General features: G+C 37.2%; 1 protein-coding gene across 1 annotated transcript in view; it reads right to left on the bottom strand.

The window, feature by feature from the left end:
* LOC115448772 (protein CBFA2T3) overlaps positions 1 to 12,615 on the bottom strand; it is a 58,147-nt gene extending 45,532 nt beyond the window's left edge. Inside the window, exon 1 of the mRNA XM_030176333.2 lies at positions 12,136 to 12,615. The gene's annotated coding sequence lies outside the window, so the exon portion shown is untranslated. The remainder of the gene's footprint in view (positions 1 to 12,135) is intronic.
* Between the last annotated feature and the right edge of the window lie 2,160 nt (positions 12,616 to 14,775).

Below are 14,775 nucleotides of genomic sequence, written 5' to 3'. Positions count from 1 at the left end.
GAGACAGGAAGTTGGCGGTGTGATCCCCTGTGCCTCGGAAAGCACGTGAACCCGTTGGTCCTGCGCCTGATCTTCCTCCGTTCATGTCGGATTGCTGTCTCACCGGACTATGAGAGTGAAGAAACAGAGTACCTGGCTGATTCGTGGAGGTTGGCCGCCGTAGCTGAAATTCGGCTAGAAGAGATTCATTCATTCATTTATCGATTGCCAGTCGACGCAATCATGCTGGCCTGTGTAAAACCGAATAACACAGGCTTAATAACTTACGTGGGCCACTATGGCCGGTTTTACGTCGTGTACGGTGGTCGCTATCCGATCAGATACAAATATCCTACCACCTTACATTGTGTCAATAATCATTATGAATAACGAATATTTTTACCAAAGATCCAAGTATTATTTTTCTAATTTTTCTTTATTTTGTAGTTTAATACGAAGAGCTTGTATAAGTGTATTTCTGACTGAAAGTGTACTACTACAACAAATTCTCTTAGTTCATTAGTAGGGGCATTAGGGCGCCAAAAAATCAAATTACTTTTTATTAATATTTATTTTATTTAATCATTTTTTATTTCACATCTATGGTAGGATGATAAAAATGACCCTATATACTCTTATATCATATGCAAATGTATGTGGTAAAGGTTTATTTTTCAGTAAATTTATCTTAATTTAAGCACGGAACGGCTAGTAAATAGAAACAAGTCAGCCGCGCCGAGCCCGCCCATTTAAAATGAATGTACCACCTGTGCGTTCCCACGGAGGGAAGAGTTGTTTGCTATCGATAAAAAATATATATTTACTTCAATCATTTTTCTGTTGGTTGGTCTCTCGTACTTCAGGGAAAGTCTGGGTAAGTACCATCGTAATCTCTATCTCCAACGTCAAACAGTGTAACTTCGAATTTTTTAGCTCTGAATGACGAGACGAGCTTGCCGTTCGCTGATGGTAAGCGATACAACCGCTCATAAACTGTAGAAACACACAACACCTTGAATTACAAAGTATTGTTTGGTATTCCACTGCGCTCGCCATCCTGAGACGTGAGATGTTAAGTCTCATTATGTCCAGTAGTTACACTGGCTACAATGTCCTTCGAACTGGAACACAACAGTGACTACACACTGCTGCTTGACGGCAGAAATAGACAAAATAAAATTAGTTTTCGGATTTTATCGCGGTTTTACATTTTTCTTTCCGACATTTCGATGACCTTCCAACAATCGCGAAAGGTCCATATAACCCGATTCCTGCTGGCTTTTCGAATTTATACCTAACTATTATTAGAACGATTGCAGAACGTATTTATGAATATCGGTACATATAATATGTTGTGTTGGGTTCCCTTTTGGAAAAATTATCTCTTCGCCACTGCTTTGCAGCCTTCAGTCACGGGGCGAACTGAGGTGTAGGTCGCCGTAAAATCAACTTAACAATATCTACCTACATTTTGCAATAACCATGAAGACTGCAGTCTTTGAAATGGGTCAAAATATCGATGAAATCAGTAAATGTGTTTTATTTCGATATCTAACATTCGTGTGAACATAATAAGTCTTTAGCAATGTAACTGTAGCGTTTCGGTTTGAAGGATTATAGTCAGAATATTTACTGTGTATTATCAGTTTTGATATTATAAATCTCAGGCTGGCAAACGGCAACTACAGCTTACGGCAGCTACACCCCTGGTGGCTAGGCGGCGCTGTGAACCGGGGCCTCCAAACCCTGACCAATACATAAACCTTAAACTGCAGAACCTTTTTTATAAGTCAATCGCCCTGTGATTCTTTTATACGCCACTACACAGTTTAATATAATCCAGGATATCGATATAAATAACAAAACGTCGACATGTATGAACGGGCGCAGCACTAAAATATTATCTAGGTAAAATCGGGCACAACAGTTTAGTTGATTGGTTCGGTTTTAATCAAACTTTTGCTTTCCCGCGTTCGCGTGCGCTTGACAGCTCGATTATGCCGTTTTCCCGCGCTATTCTACTTAACATACTGGATTATGAGTAAAAACTGTGTCAAAACTCTATGCTAGTGGTCTGCGGTTTATATTTTTTTTGGTTAGTTATGACTTGGAAGTGTGGTATTTGACGTTAGACAGTTCCTTATGAGATTTAAATAAAAACAGCACTTAGCGGTATAGTTTTTGACCTTAGCGATATGGAAAAAATTTAAAAATGTTTGATAGTCAAACTGTAGAAAATACCTGTATGATTTTAAATGTTTAAAAGGATATTATAATATATTGTGCGTACCTACAATGGGGAACTTTACTGGTGGTAGGGTATATTTTATATCCGCCCTGATAAAGACTACTGTAAACAAGGTGTTAAAACCCGCCATAGTGGCCCACGTAAGTGTGTCGCGTTCCGAGATCAGCCTGTTCCAGTAGGCCGGCATAATTGTGTTGATTGGAGAGAGGTAATCTCTCGTTAGTCGACATTCTATTGGAGCCGACTCCACTTACCATCAGGTGCGGTGGGGTCAAATTACTGTGCAAGGATAAAAAAAAATGCTACAAACATTGTTTGTAGCTTCGATGCCTAGCTCGATTAACACCAGAATTTCTGTAATATTTCTTAGAAACAAAATTAATTAGGCAAGTATCGAACTTGAATACTTACTAAGTTTTATTTTACACTTTTCTAGCATAACTTTAAGCTTTTTAAGTTTTTAACTGATTTTACCGAGCTCGCTTTCCCCGAACTACAAATTAACGTCATCAAACAACTGCTTTCCAATTTTCAAAAATTAATACTTAATTTTATTCCGGAAATATACATAGTGAGACTTTTAATACGAAAAACTTCCCCACGTGAACGAAGCCGCGAGCAAAAGCTATAATATAACCTATAAACCACATTTTTTTCCTCTACCGTCAGTACGAAAGCAAGAACGGGCAAAAATAACCTCGCTTTTATCAAAATATATTCGTACTTCAATGCATAATGCTAAAAATATCTATAATTAACTTCTAACCTAAAATACTTCGTTAATCTCAAGTAAACATTTTGACAAACGTGCACCCAGAATTCGCAAGACGTCAGTTGGTCAAGCGGTTCTCCGCAGGCGAGGTCTTGTGTCGCTGACAGCTCGATTTCATCGTACGTCCACAATGCTATGACTTTCTTAAAATATACAAACTAATATAGTAGTATGGTAGAAGGTGAGGTTGGAATCAAATATTGTAAATAAAGACTCATAAAGGCTTTATCCCTGTTAGTGAAAGCAGAAGTGTTGTAACATTTTGCAAGTTATGTTCGGTAATCTATAATAAAGAGCATGTTTCTATTTATCCGGAGTGTTATTAAGCAAAAAGTCTTGGGTATATAAATTATCCAACTCAGGGATTCAACTTGACATAGCACGATAGTCGTGAAAAATTAGTAAGAGCGCTAACGAATCTATGGGCAAAAATTTATTGCTGATAGATTTCTTGCCGCCTGGGTTGGTACTACCTCAATGTCTATTTGCATACGTAGTACATTTGTCTCGTATGCATGTACTGTTGTGTTCCGGTTTGAACGACGTTATTGCCAACATAATTACTGGGTACTACGGGGCTTCACATCTTCAACAAATATATTGAGCTAATTAAGTATCTAAAAACGTAGATATGTAAATGTATTTAAATGAAAAGTATTCACAACTAATTAAATGATTATTGTTATTTTCATTATCATCACCATCATTAGCCGCAGGATGTCCACTGTTGAACATGCCTCTCCCCCCCCCCCCAAAGATTTCCAGATCCTATTGGAAGCGGTCGCATTCAGCCACCTCTTGGGACTTTTATTGGATCATCTGTCCACCTCGTAGGTGGACGTCCGACGATGCGCTCGCATACTTTATTGTTATTCTAGTATTTTTTTTAATTCGAGCAGTCCTTTTGCAAAGTTCCGGCGGGCAGCATAAATAAGCTAATCCGTAACACCTGATTAGCTTATTTATCCTCATTAAAAGTCACACGTATTGAACACAAACCTCTTTCTATTCTTCTATTCTATCAGCGGGTCAAGCCTTCTATTCGTGAGAGGCGTCGAGTTGTGTTCGAGACAGCTCGATTACCGTGTGACGAGCCGTTTCCACTACCAGAATTTTTGAGTGTACAATGTACATGCTTGTTGCGGTCGAGGGTGGAACCTTTGGAACGGTTCAAATTGTTTTTATATTGAGTTGACGAACCGCTCGGTTAATTGTTTAGAAGTATTGTAGATAGGTGTATTGAATTTAAAAATGCATTGAGGGGCATTGATGTTAGAAAATCTTTTGGGATGTCATATGCGTGGCCTATTCAGGAACTTTAATCTATATCTATACTTATAATAAATCTGTAGAGAGGTCAATTCTGTACATGAAATATATTTCCAAAATAACTATCAGGGGGTGATTGGGGATCGACACTGACGCCAAAAATGCAATTAGTAAAATTTTTGTCTGTCTGTCTGTCTGTCTGTATAACCGTTATAGAAACAAAAACTACTCGACGGATTTTAACGAAACTTGGTACAATTATTTGTCATACTCCTGTGCTGATTATAGTATACTTTTCATCACGCTACAATTAATAGGAGCAGAGCAGTGAAGGGAAATGTTGGGAAAACGGGAGAAGTTACTCCATTTTTTAAGCTTCCGTCGCGTGTGCAACCTTAATGGTTAAAGCTACACAGAAATCATGTATGACGGAAATGTTCTCCTTAAAATTATGTAAAAATATCCCACGACAGCATATGTCTATCTTTTATGGTTGACTCACAATAACACGTGTAAATCCCGATAGCTTAGCAGTTCGAAGCTTTCTCATTATATTTGTCTACTCTTACGTTTATAACACTCTCAGTCATCCCTAATTAAAAAAGTTAACATTATTAAATATTCCATAAAAAGAATCATAGAAATCGGTATAGAAACACCAAAGTTATACATGAAATACGCTAATAATAAGCCATCATGCGTGAATACTGAATCATGCTATAAGGATTATTTTTGTATATATATAAGGTCGCGAACGCGCAGGCAGGCGGCTTGATTGGCACCTAGAGGCTAGCGAATCACCTAGCGAGTAGCTTCGTAAAACGAACATTCTCGAACGTTCGCGACCGGCTCCATTTTTGAAGTTCGAAATCCACGCGGGCGAAGCTGCGAGCGGAAGCTAGTCATAAATAATAATGTCAGCCCTGTATTTTATACTGTCCCACTGCTGGGCACGGGCTTCTTCTACTACAGAGAGATTAGGCCTTAGTCAACCACGCTGTCCTAGTGTAGATTGGCAGACTTAGCATACCCTCAAAATTCCTATAGAGCTTCTCAGGTATGCAAGATTCTCCACGATGTGTTCCTTCATAATAGTCAGTCATAATTCACAAAGGATACACTTCCTCTTGGACTTTGAACCTGCAGACATGCATCTCAGTAGTCCATTCCATTCTCTATTAGGCTATCACTTCTTCAGGAGCTTCAAAATCTACAAATCTCTTTTGCTTACTGTTAGCGGTAAAAGACAAAAGCCAATCACACTTTAGTTTAGTGAATATCAAAGAATGTTGAAAGTATCAAAATATATCAGTGGGCGACTAATTGCTACCACCACCATACTCTACACCGCCATCTCTCGATCATAGTGGTTAAACACAAAAGTTTGGTAGATATTTATGCAAGCCGGTTTATCTTAGGGTGCGGGCGGGCTGGGCGACCGCGCAAACGGCACGCATGCGGGCCGAATACGAACCGACAGCAGAACAATCAAATTAATCACTTTGATATGATGTTTGGTTCTTTCATATATTTCATCTTTAATAGACCAACAAAGAGCTTATTGAATAAATTCGAATGGGTAGTGATCGGATGTTAACTACCTATTTTAAAATCTCAGTCTCTTTAACAGACTAACAAAGAGAGGTCTTAAGAATTCGATGCTGTCGGCAATCTTTGAGTTGGGAATATAAAAAATCTTAATTTAAGTAAAATGTATTATTCTGGCCTAGTGCGGGTGATAGATAAGGTTTTAACCAGGCCCGACCTAACTATTTAGTCGCTCCGGGTTTGCCCAGCTGCCCCCCTCCCCCTTCCTTTCCTTTTGGCTCAGCCCTTGGCTTAAACTCGCTCAATGGTAGAGGAAGCGTGTATTCAACTCGAAGACAGTATTGAATAGAGTTGGTATTATTATAGTTTTACAAAATTGGAAAGCACATTTTTTTTTCCGAGGAAAACTGTTCCGTATACAAAATTGGATTACACTACTATCATTATATTTTACTGAGGAATACCGTTGTTCCCTAAAATAATATTATTTATTGATTTATTGATTACATTTTAAATTTACGTAACACAATTCCTTTATTTATTTTCCTCATTTTTTAATTCCACTTGTTTGAAACAATAAATCTTAATTTTGCAGACGCTACACGCCCGCATCCAGTGATGTGCTCTCGCGGCCGCCATGGGGGACACTTTTATCACCATTTACACACTTGTTTACAATTCTGTTCATTAAAGCTACGGGCTTCATGATATCTGATCAATGGAGTGATGCAATACCTGACGTTAGTGATATGAGCTGTCGGATTGATATTGAATGGATGGGCAGACAACTAACGTAAACACAGGCAGGCACAGGTAACTTGGGCAAAGCCATTTCGTAGTGCTTAGTATACAAGTCCTGTGATGTGATAGTCAAATTGCCATATTTGCTACAGACACTAAGTCCGTTAACTCGTTTTTTTATGCAAAATGTAAAAACACATGAAATTTGGCTTAACATTAAAATAGAATCCGTAAAATCACGGTTTACAACCCTATATGTACCACTAAACCAACGAAGCGATTCTTCCACTGGCCCTTATTACACTCTAATGTGGGGTTGATTTAAAACATGTTCCAGAAAGAATTTGGTTTGGTTTGGTTTAGTTTTCAACAGCCTGAAGTTTACAGTCCAGTTCAATACCATAATCAATGGTTAATTAAAATATTCCGTCTCTTTCTTTCAATACGCTGTGGTAGAAAAAACTAACAGCCGTTTTCAATAAATTATCTTAATCCCAATCTTCAATCTGATTCCGAGAATGAACCAATCAAAATAACTCATTTGTTACTTATGTCATAAAAAACTTTGTTCTGATTGGTCAATTTTTGATAAAGAACGAATAAAGGGATTCAGATCGTTTATTGAAAATGGCGGGAAACCAAAGAGTACTAAGTTTATATAGAACGGACATTGGGAACATTGTTGTACAAAAAAATTGCGCTTATGTGATGGTTAATCAATCTACCGTGAAACAGCAAAACTTCAATGTAAAATACTTCATATTTTTTCCATATCATGATTTGCAGGTTTTTAATGCGAATATTAACATATGTTCTGTAAATATATTATTTTTGTATTAATATCTAAGGACGCTGTGGCTTCTTGTCATACGCATATATCAAATAAGACAACGACTTTTTACTAATTGGTAATCATTTTTGGATCAAAAATTTTGCTCTGATATCCAGTCTATAACTAACTATATAGTTTATGTATTTGCCGCAAACAGTCATTAGTGAAATTGTCGATTAACACTTATTGATTAGTTTTTAGTTCACACCGCATTAACAATGACAAAATTTTATAAATGTCAATATAATGTGATGACATCTGTAATTATACTGCTATAGGAACACTTGTTTAAGCAGTAAATACATGTGTTAAGCGGTGTGTATGTTTTTTAGTGACAGACGAGCAAGTCGCTCGTCTGGTGGTAAGTACAAATATTCGAAACAGCAACATCTCGTGCCTTGAATAAACTGCATCGCACTGACACGTACCTTTTTTTATTGCTGCTTGAAGGACGAGACGAGCTTGCCGTCCGCTTAATGGTGATACAGCCACCCATAAACAGTAGAAACACCATCCAACACTTTGAATTACAAAGTATTACATTTGGTATTGGTGGTAGGTCTCATATGTGAGAGTCCGCTTGGGCAGGTACCACCGTAATGTCTATTTCTGCCACCAAACAGCAGTGTGTAGTCACTGTTGTGTTCCAGTTTGAAAGATATTGTAGCCGGTGTAACTACTGGACATAAACATTAATATCTCATGTCTCAGGATAACGAGTGCTATGGAATACCAAACAATACTTTGTAATTCAAGGTGTTGGGTGGTATTTCTACTGTTTATGGGCTGTCGTATCGCTTACTATCAGGCGAAAGGCAAGCTCGTCTCGTCATTCAAAGCAAAAAAAAAGATCCTGAACAGTTATTATTATAAATACTTTAAACAGAATGATGGTGTCAAAAGCCTGACTTAAACTTACATTTAGTAAACCAGACAAACCAGCAACTGTTACAAAAGAAATTAAAATTCAGAGGCGCCGATGCGCGTGCACAGCTGAACAAACGCGCGGCGCGTGCGGCGAGACAAACAATGACAACTGGCGACCAGAGATTCCATGTGTTCGAGCAAAAACAAGTGGTTTGGAACGTTTCGCGTTTAGTGTTGACAGTGTATTTTATAACAATTTGCAGTTGAGTCCTGGTTTTAGCAAGATGATCAGTGTCAATACATCATTATTAAGACATGTAAACGTATGTTTCGTGATCCACAAAGTAAAACAAACACACATCACGCCTTCGTCGCCGAAGAAGTAGGCTGAGGTGCAATTGAGGCACCCACTTTTCGGACACAAATCCAGACTTCGAACTGATACCGGGTACCGAACACAAAAAAATATTATTTAATGATAATTTTGTGAACAAATTTTTACAAAAATATTGCTTTCTAGTTAAAACTTAGTTAGTCCCTTTTCGATTTTACATGTTAGGTCCCCAAGATGTCATGGCTTTTGCTTGCGGCTTCACCCGCGTGAAGAAGTTTGCCGATACAAAAGTCCCGCTATATATGACTATAACCTTTCCAGGATCTTAAACTATCTCCATACCAAATTTCATAAAAATCCGTTCGGTAGATTTTGAGAAAATCGATAACATACAGACAGACAGAAAAGTATAATATATTAAAATTTTTACAGCAATATATAACAAGGATACTTATATGTATGTATATGATATGTACTTCGCAAGGATCGAAAGCCATTGAACAACTGTACCTCACAATACTGTAAACCAAAACCGGAAAAATAACAATCGTACGTATTAAACTGAAAACAAATTGAGCTTGGGGGTTGGAGCGCCATCTGTGTCAACAGCTGTGCGCCCAGGTGCCGCCGATAGATGCTGCTAGATTTTATATTAAAGTGGTTATGGATTGCTTGGGCTGTTTTGCCAAACTGTTTTTATGAGTGGAAGTTATTTATTGTTAACTAGTTTTTTTGCGACTTTGTATGTGTTATATTCTGTTCTCGGGATAAACAATGAGGGTTTCTTTTAGAGTTAAGACTGTTTTCATATATTGAGTGGACGTATTTAAAGTTAAATAGATTCTCTTGCGGTTATGTTTGAGTTCAAATTTTCTTGGACTAAAAATACTCTAAGGTACTCTAATGATTTTTTAGACTCAAAGCAGTTGTTCCAGATATAAGCCCCATATGTGTAAGTAGGTGTTTGTCCTTACAAGTTAACAAAGAAATATATATTGAATAGAAACTTATAAACGAGGAAAGTGATAGACAAAGCCGGACACGCGCAATGTTCCTCTATTTTTGTAGGAACATACCATCATTACACGAGTAATAATATCAGCCCTGTATTATATACTGCCCCACTGCTGGACACGTGCCTCCTCTACTACTGAGAGAGATTAGGCCTTAGGCTACCACGCTGGCCTAGTGCGGATTAGTAGACTTTACACATACTCAAAAAAGCGGCGATAGCCTAGTTGGGTGTGGAACGGACTGCCGAGACGAATGTCCGCAGGTTCAAATCCCAAGGGCACACACCTCTGACTTTTCTAAAAAATCATGTGTGTATTCTTTGTGAATTTATCGTTCGCTTTAACGGTGAAGGAAAACATCGTGAGGAAACCTGCACATCTGAGAAGTTCTCTATAGGAATTTCAAAGGTGTGTGAAGTCTACCAATCCGCACTAGGCCAGCGTGGTGGACTAAGGCCTAATCCCTCTCAGTAGTAGAGGAGGCCCGTGCTCAGCAGTGGGCAAGTATATCATACAGGGCTGATATTATTATTATTATATATATACACATACTTAAAATTTCTGTAGACAATTTTTCAGGTATGCAAGTGTGTCACGATGTATTCTTTCACCGTTAAATCAAGCGATAATTCACAAATAATACACACATAATTTTAGAAAAGTCAGAGATGCCTGCCCTTGGGTTTAAACCTGTGGACTTCGTCTCGGCAGTCCGTTCCACAACCAACTAGGCTATCATCGCATTTTTTTACACAAGTAATCAGTTTAAAATTATTTTAAAAACAATACATCATTGTAATTTCCTCTTTGGCCCATATATACCAGCATTACAAGGTGAGAGCCCGTATTAACCCGCATCGCCTGGCTCTCCTTAACCCCATAGATAATTGTTACTTATGACAAACGACAAGGATCAAATAATGCGGGAACTGCGTCACAAGAGCATACCGGTCTTGAGATAAATGAATTAATAAATATCAGTCTTAAGATAAACGATATCTTAAGATCTGTTGCGATAATGCACAATCACTATTAAATTTTATTGCAGCATTTTTATTGGTTGATTGATGTTGAGGTTGTTTGAATTTCGAATAGTCTGAAGTTAGGACTGGTCAAGAGACGCATGCACACTGCAATTTAATCATAAAAATTAACGGAAAATTATTAGTTGCAATTGTAAAACTTATGTTTATGGAAGTATTCCATTCCGCTAAAATATTTTGGTGTCTTGCAGTTTTGCTTCGTTAATGGTAAATTTGCCTGACTGAATATTATATGAATAAAAGTTCCACAGTGACATGCATTTACGACAAAAAATATATATGTTTATCTAAAACTGTTTTGTCTTCAAGCATAAAATCATATCCATCTCTTGTTATGTTGCTGTATTAAAAAAACAATTGAAGAAACACAATTTTGTATGTTTTATTTTCTATTATAAACCTTGCATACATCCTGTGAATATTTAAAGCATACAATTCATAATTTCATAAAAAAAATATATCAAAACATTTACACCCTATCAGATTTTGAATTTAGTAGGACCGGTAAAAATGTTATCAGCTTATACGAACTTAATTTTAGACCGAAATAATATAATAAGAATCACTTATAACAACTACTAGAGTAAAATAAACCCTGAGTAGAGCATTTTGTAAAGAATTGCATACTTAAATCGGCTTCATTTTTTTTTTTTTTTTTTTTATAATTCGTCCTTAGAGGACAGGCTATAGTCTTACGACCATACTGCCTAGTCTTACGTATTTCTTTTCTTCAAATTTAAATTCTTAATATATTGTCTTTCGTAAGTATTCCAATTAGTAGTTTTCGTAAGTATAGTCAATTCCAGGTAAAGTATAATCCATTTTTCCAATTGTCAAATCCAGAGTAAATATCAATTCAGTACGATTTTCCTTGTCAGTGATTAAATCGGCTTCATCGGCAAAAATATTCCATTTTTAATCAACGAAGCTTTAAAAGGCATAGGAATCAAAACAATTCATGTTTTTGATAATATTAATGCTTTTATTATATTCTATCCGTTTCTATTTTACTTTCCTTTATTCAACACTTATCGAGACATAAAACCGGCAATTGTACTTTCTTTCTTTTTTAAATTCTGTATTTTAATTTACAAATAAAATGTACATGGGTCAATAAAAAATTATAAATACAAAATAAATTTAATTGGATTGAATTAAATTACATTAATCACCTCGTTCTTCCTATTTTAATTCTGTAAATACCAAATAAATACTTTAATCATTCAATAAACTAGTAAAGGCTTATTGCTTATACGTTTTTAAAAACAAAAATATGATGTAGGTATGTTAAAGTAACATTGTTAATAACCCGTACAGTTCATTGTATTCTTTTTTATCTTAAACAAACAAAGCTAACGCAAATATCACAGACAGCATTCTATCAACGAAAAAATCTGTTCCGTTTCACGAAAAAAATTATAGGCATCCTCAAATGTCATCATACTTAATAATTTATGGCGTACCTATAAATTATAATTTCAATGCTTACCTCGACGTTTTTGACAGCTGACAGCCAGCAGCTTTCCCACGGGGTTTTTATTGCAGTCTATAACACGCACTATTGTAATAAATCACTTTGAAATGAAACGTTCACAGATTACGTGAAATGGAACGGGATTTATTTAATATTATTTACTGGCTGTAATTAAAAAATGTTTTATTTTTGAATATCGAACGCGTGCGTTGTTACATTGGGCGCGGAAAACCGTGCGCTCAGTGCCGCGCTCGGCGTTAAACTGAGAGGGCGGGAACTATAGCTCGCACCCGCCTCAACGCGTCTCGCGTAAACTCTTGGGCGGCTTTGCACATTCCGCATTCAGTTTTTCACACACAATGTGGAATGCGCGCTAATTGTTTTCGGATTTTTTCTTTACTTTTCGCTTGCAGGCGTGGTTAAGTTTTTAATAACACACGTTTAAACAAATAATAGGTTTTTAAAGTTTGTAAAACATTTACTGTAGAGCAAGCAAACTGTTCAGGATAATAACGCATATTGTGTGCCGGAACTTATATTATATACAATTATGTTACATGACTTTTTGAATAAGTTTCCATCGTTTAAATGTAAAATTATTGGGCCTTGTAACCTTATGTGTTTCAAAAAATTAAAAACTGTTTTAGATTTCGTGACAGTGGCAATGCCATCATTTTGCAAACACCTAGTAACTAACTGCAAAGAAAAGCAATAGCCACATAGGCTTATTAAAACAGTAAGACACTGCCCACAGTATGTATACAGAGTTGAGTTTGAATTGTCCTCGTCATTCTGAAATTGCCCAGTTCATGTAACGCCCGGTATGCGTACACTGCCAAAAAGTTTTTTATCACGTTTAAATAATAAACAGCCGTACGTGGTATCTGGTGACTGGTAAGCAGTAACCGTTTTTCGACATTAGCCGATATGTCGTTATCGGTGCGCGCCATCTGGCGTTAAATGCTTATGTATCAGGTACAGTCGGGTATAATTACACGTTTTAATGCGGATACAGAAAAGTGACCTCACTACATCTCATGGAAAGTGGAGGTGGGTTTAATAGAATGTTGACGAGAGGTGATTAGCCCTCAACAGTCGACACAATTATGCCGGCCTGTTGGAGCCGGATATACACAGGCTGATACCGGAACGTGCCACACTTACGTGGGCCACTATGGCGGGTTTTGATACCTTGTGTACGGTGGTCACAACCCAGGCGGATATAAAATATATCCTAACACCAACAACTTAAAAATGTTATGATTTTTTGAGGTTATACGAAAATTTTATGTATTCTATAACCTCTGATATAGATACAGATTACATAAAATGGCTTGTGTAATACCCTTAAAATTTGGTCACTCTATGAAAGAGACCAAATGAATGTGCGGCCAATATCTGTTTCTTCCGCAAGACTGTTTTTTGTGTGACCCCGCATCCAACACCGCGGTTACCTCTGAATCAGATACTGGAATTCCCCGGCTTAGCGACTGCAGGGCCTTGGATGAAAGTTGGGAGAGAACATCCAGATGGCTTCCCCAGGGAAGGAAATATGGTGGAAGGAGACGTAATCCTCTTAGAATGGGAGGAGGGGGACAAAGTCAGGAAATGTTCGCGAGCCCTCATAGGCCTCAATGTGAATTGGCAACCATGAGGTATATACACTTAACTGTGTGCCTAGGGCCGCAAAAAATGTCTCTCCGTGCATTGGGTGTGGAGACCAAGCGCATAAGAATTGCCTCGGAGGGGTCTGCAGGACTTTTGCATAAACATTTTCTACTTCTATTGGACGCACAATCGTATCCCTGTTATGTTTCTCGTCTCGTACGCTTTTTATAGTTAGATAAACAGGGTTGTCGCTCAGTCTGTTATCTCTGGTAATACTTCCAAATACAGCTAATTAACCTATCTAAGAAAACGGCGCAGAGGCAGTTTCTGTACATTAAATATTTGTGTGGCTTCTAAGTGCTGTATGTCAAAAAAATCGTAGAATAAAGTGACATTTTGTGGGCGAGTGTACAATCAGCTCATTACAGGTGGCGCTGCTCGGGTTGAAGTTTACGCGAGTGCGATCGTATTTCACGAGTGTGTACCCCGCCTTGCTCGATACGCGCTAAATAACACTAATAACTGTGTGAACTTGACTTATATCTTGGAAGGCCTGAGGTTTGTTTCCTTTGGTAGCTAGTTGTGAGAATCTCGAATATAATTCGTTTTTATTGACAAATAAGTGTACCTATTGAGTATTTTTATAACGTTATTTATATTATTGAAAAAGAAGTAATTTGATGATAAAATATGATTATAACTCTAACGCATTTTCTTGATATTCCAGAAAGTAAGAGCCAATTTTAGCATTTGTTTTTTACTGATAAATAAGGTGAACAATATAAGTATACAGTAGAAAATTCATTCAATACTTTTAATCGCATCAATTGGTGCGTATCAGCCTATTAGACATAAGCATTTAGAGCTGATCTTTGACTCTGTTTCTTTAATAGTCAGCCATTTTACGTCCATAGCTGTGGAGTGTAGACTACATTTATCAATGGCAAGTTATAATGCCGTGTGATATCGACTGGCGGATTATAATAATCTTTCAAACCATACTCTATAATACTATATAACAGTGAAGAAAAACATCGTGAGGAAACC

Source organism: Manduca sexta, chromosome 4, assembly GCF_014839805.1.
Source record: "Manduca sexta isolate Smith_Timp_Sample1 chromosome 4, JHU_Msex_v1.0, whole genome shotgun sequence".
In the NCBI taxonomy this organism is placed as follows: Eukaryota; Metazoa; Arthropoda; class Insecta; order Lepidoptera; family Sphingidae; genus Manduca; species Manduca sexta.
This window is presented reverse-complemented; position numbering and strand designations above follow the sequence as displayed.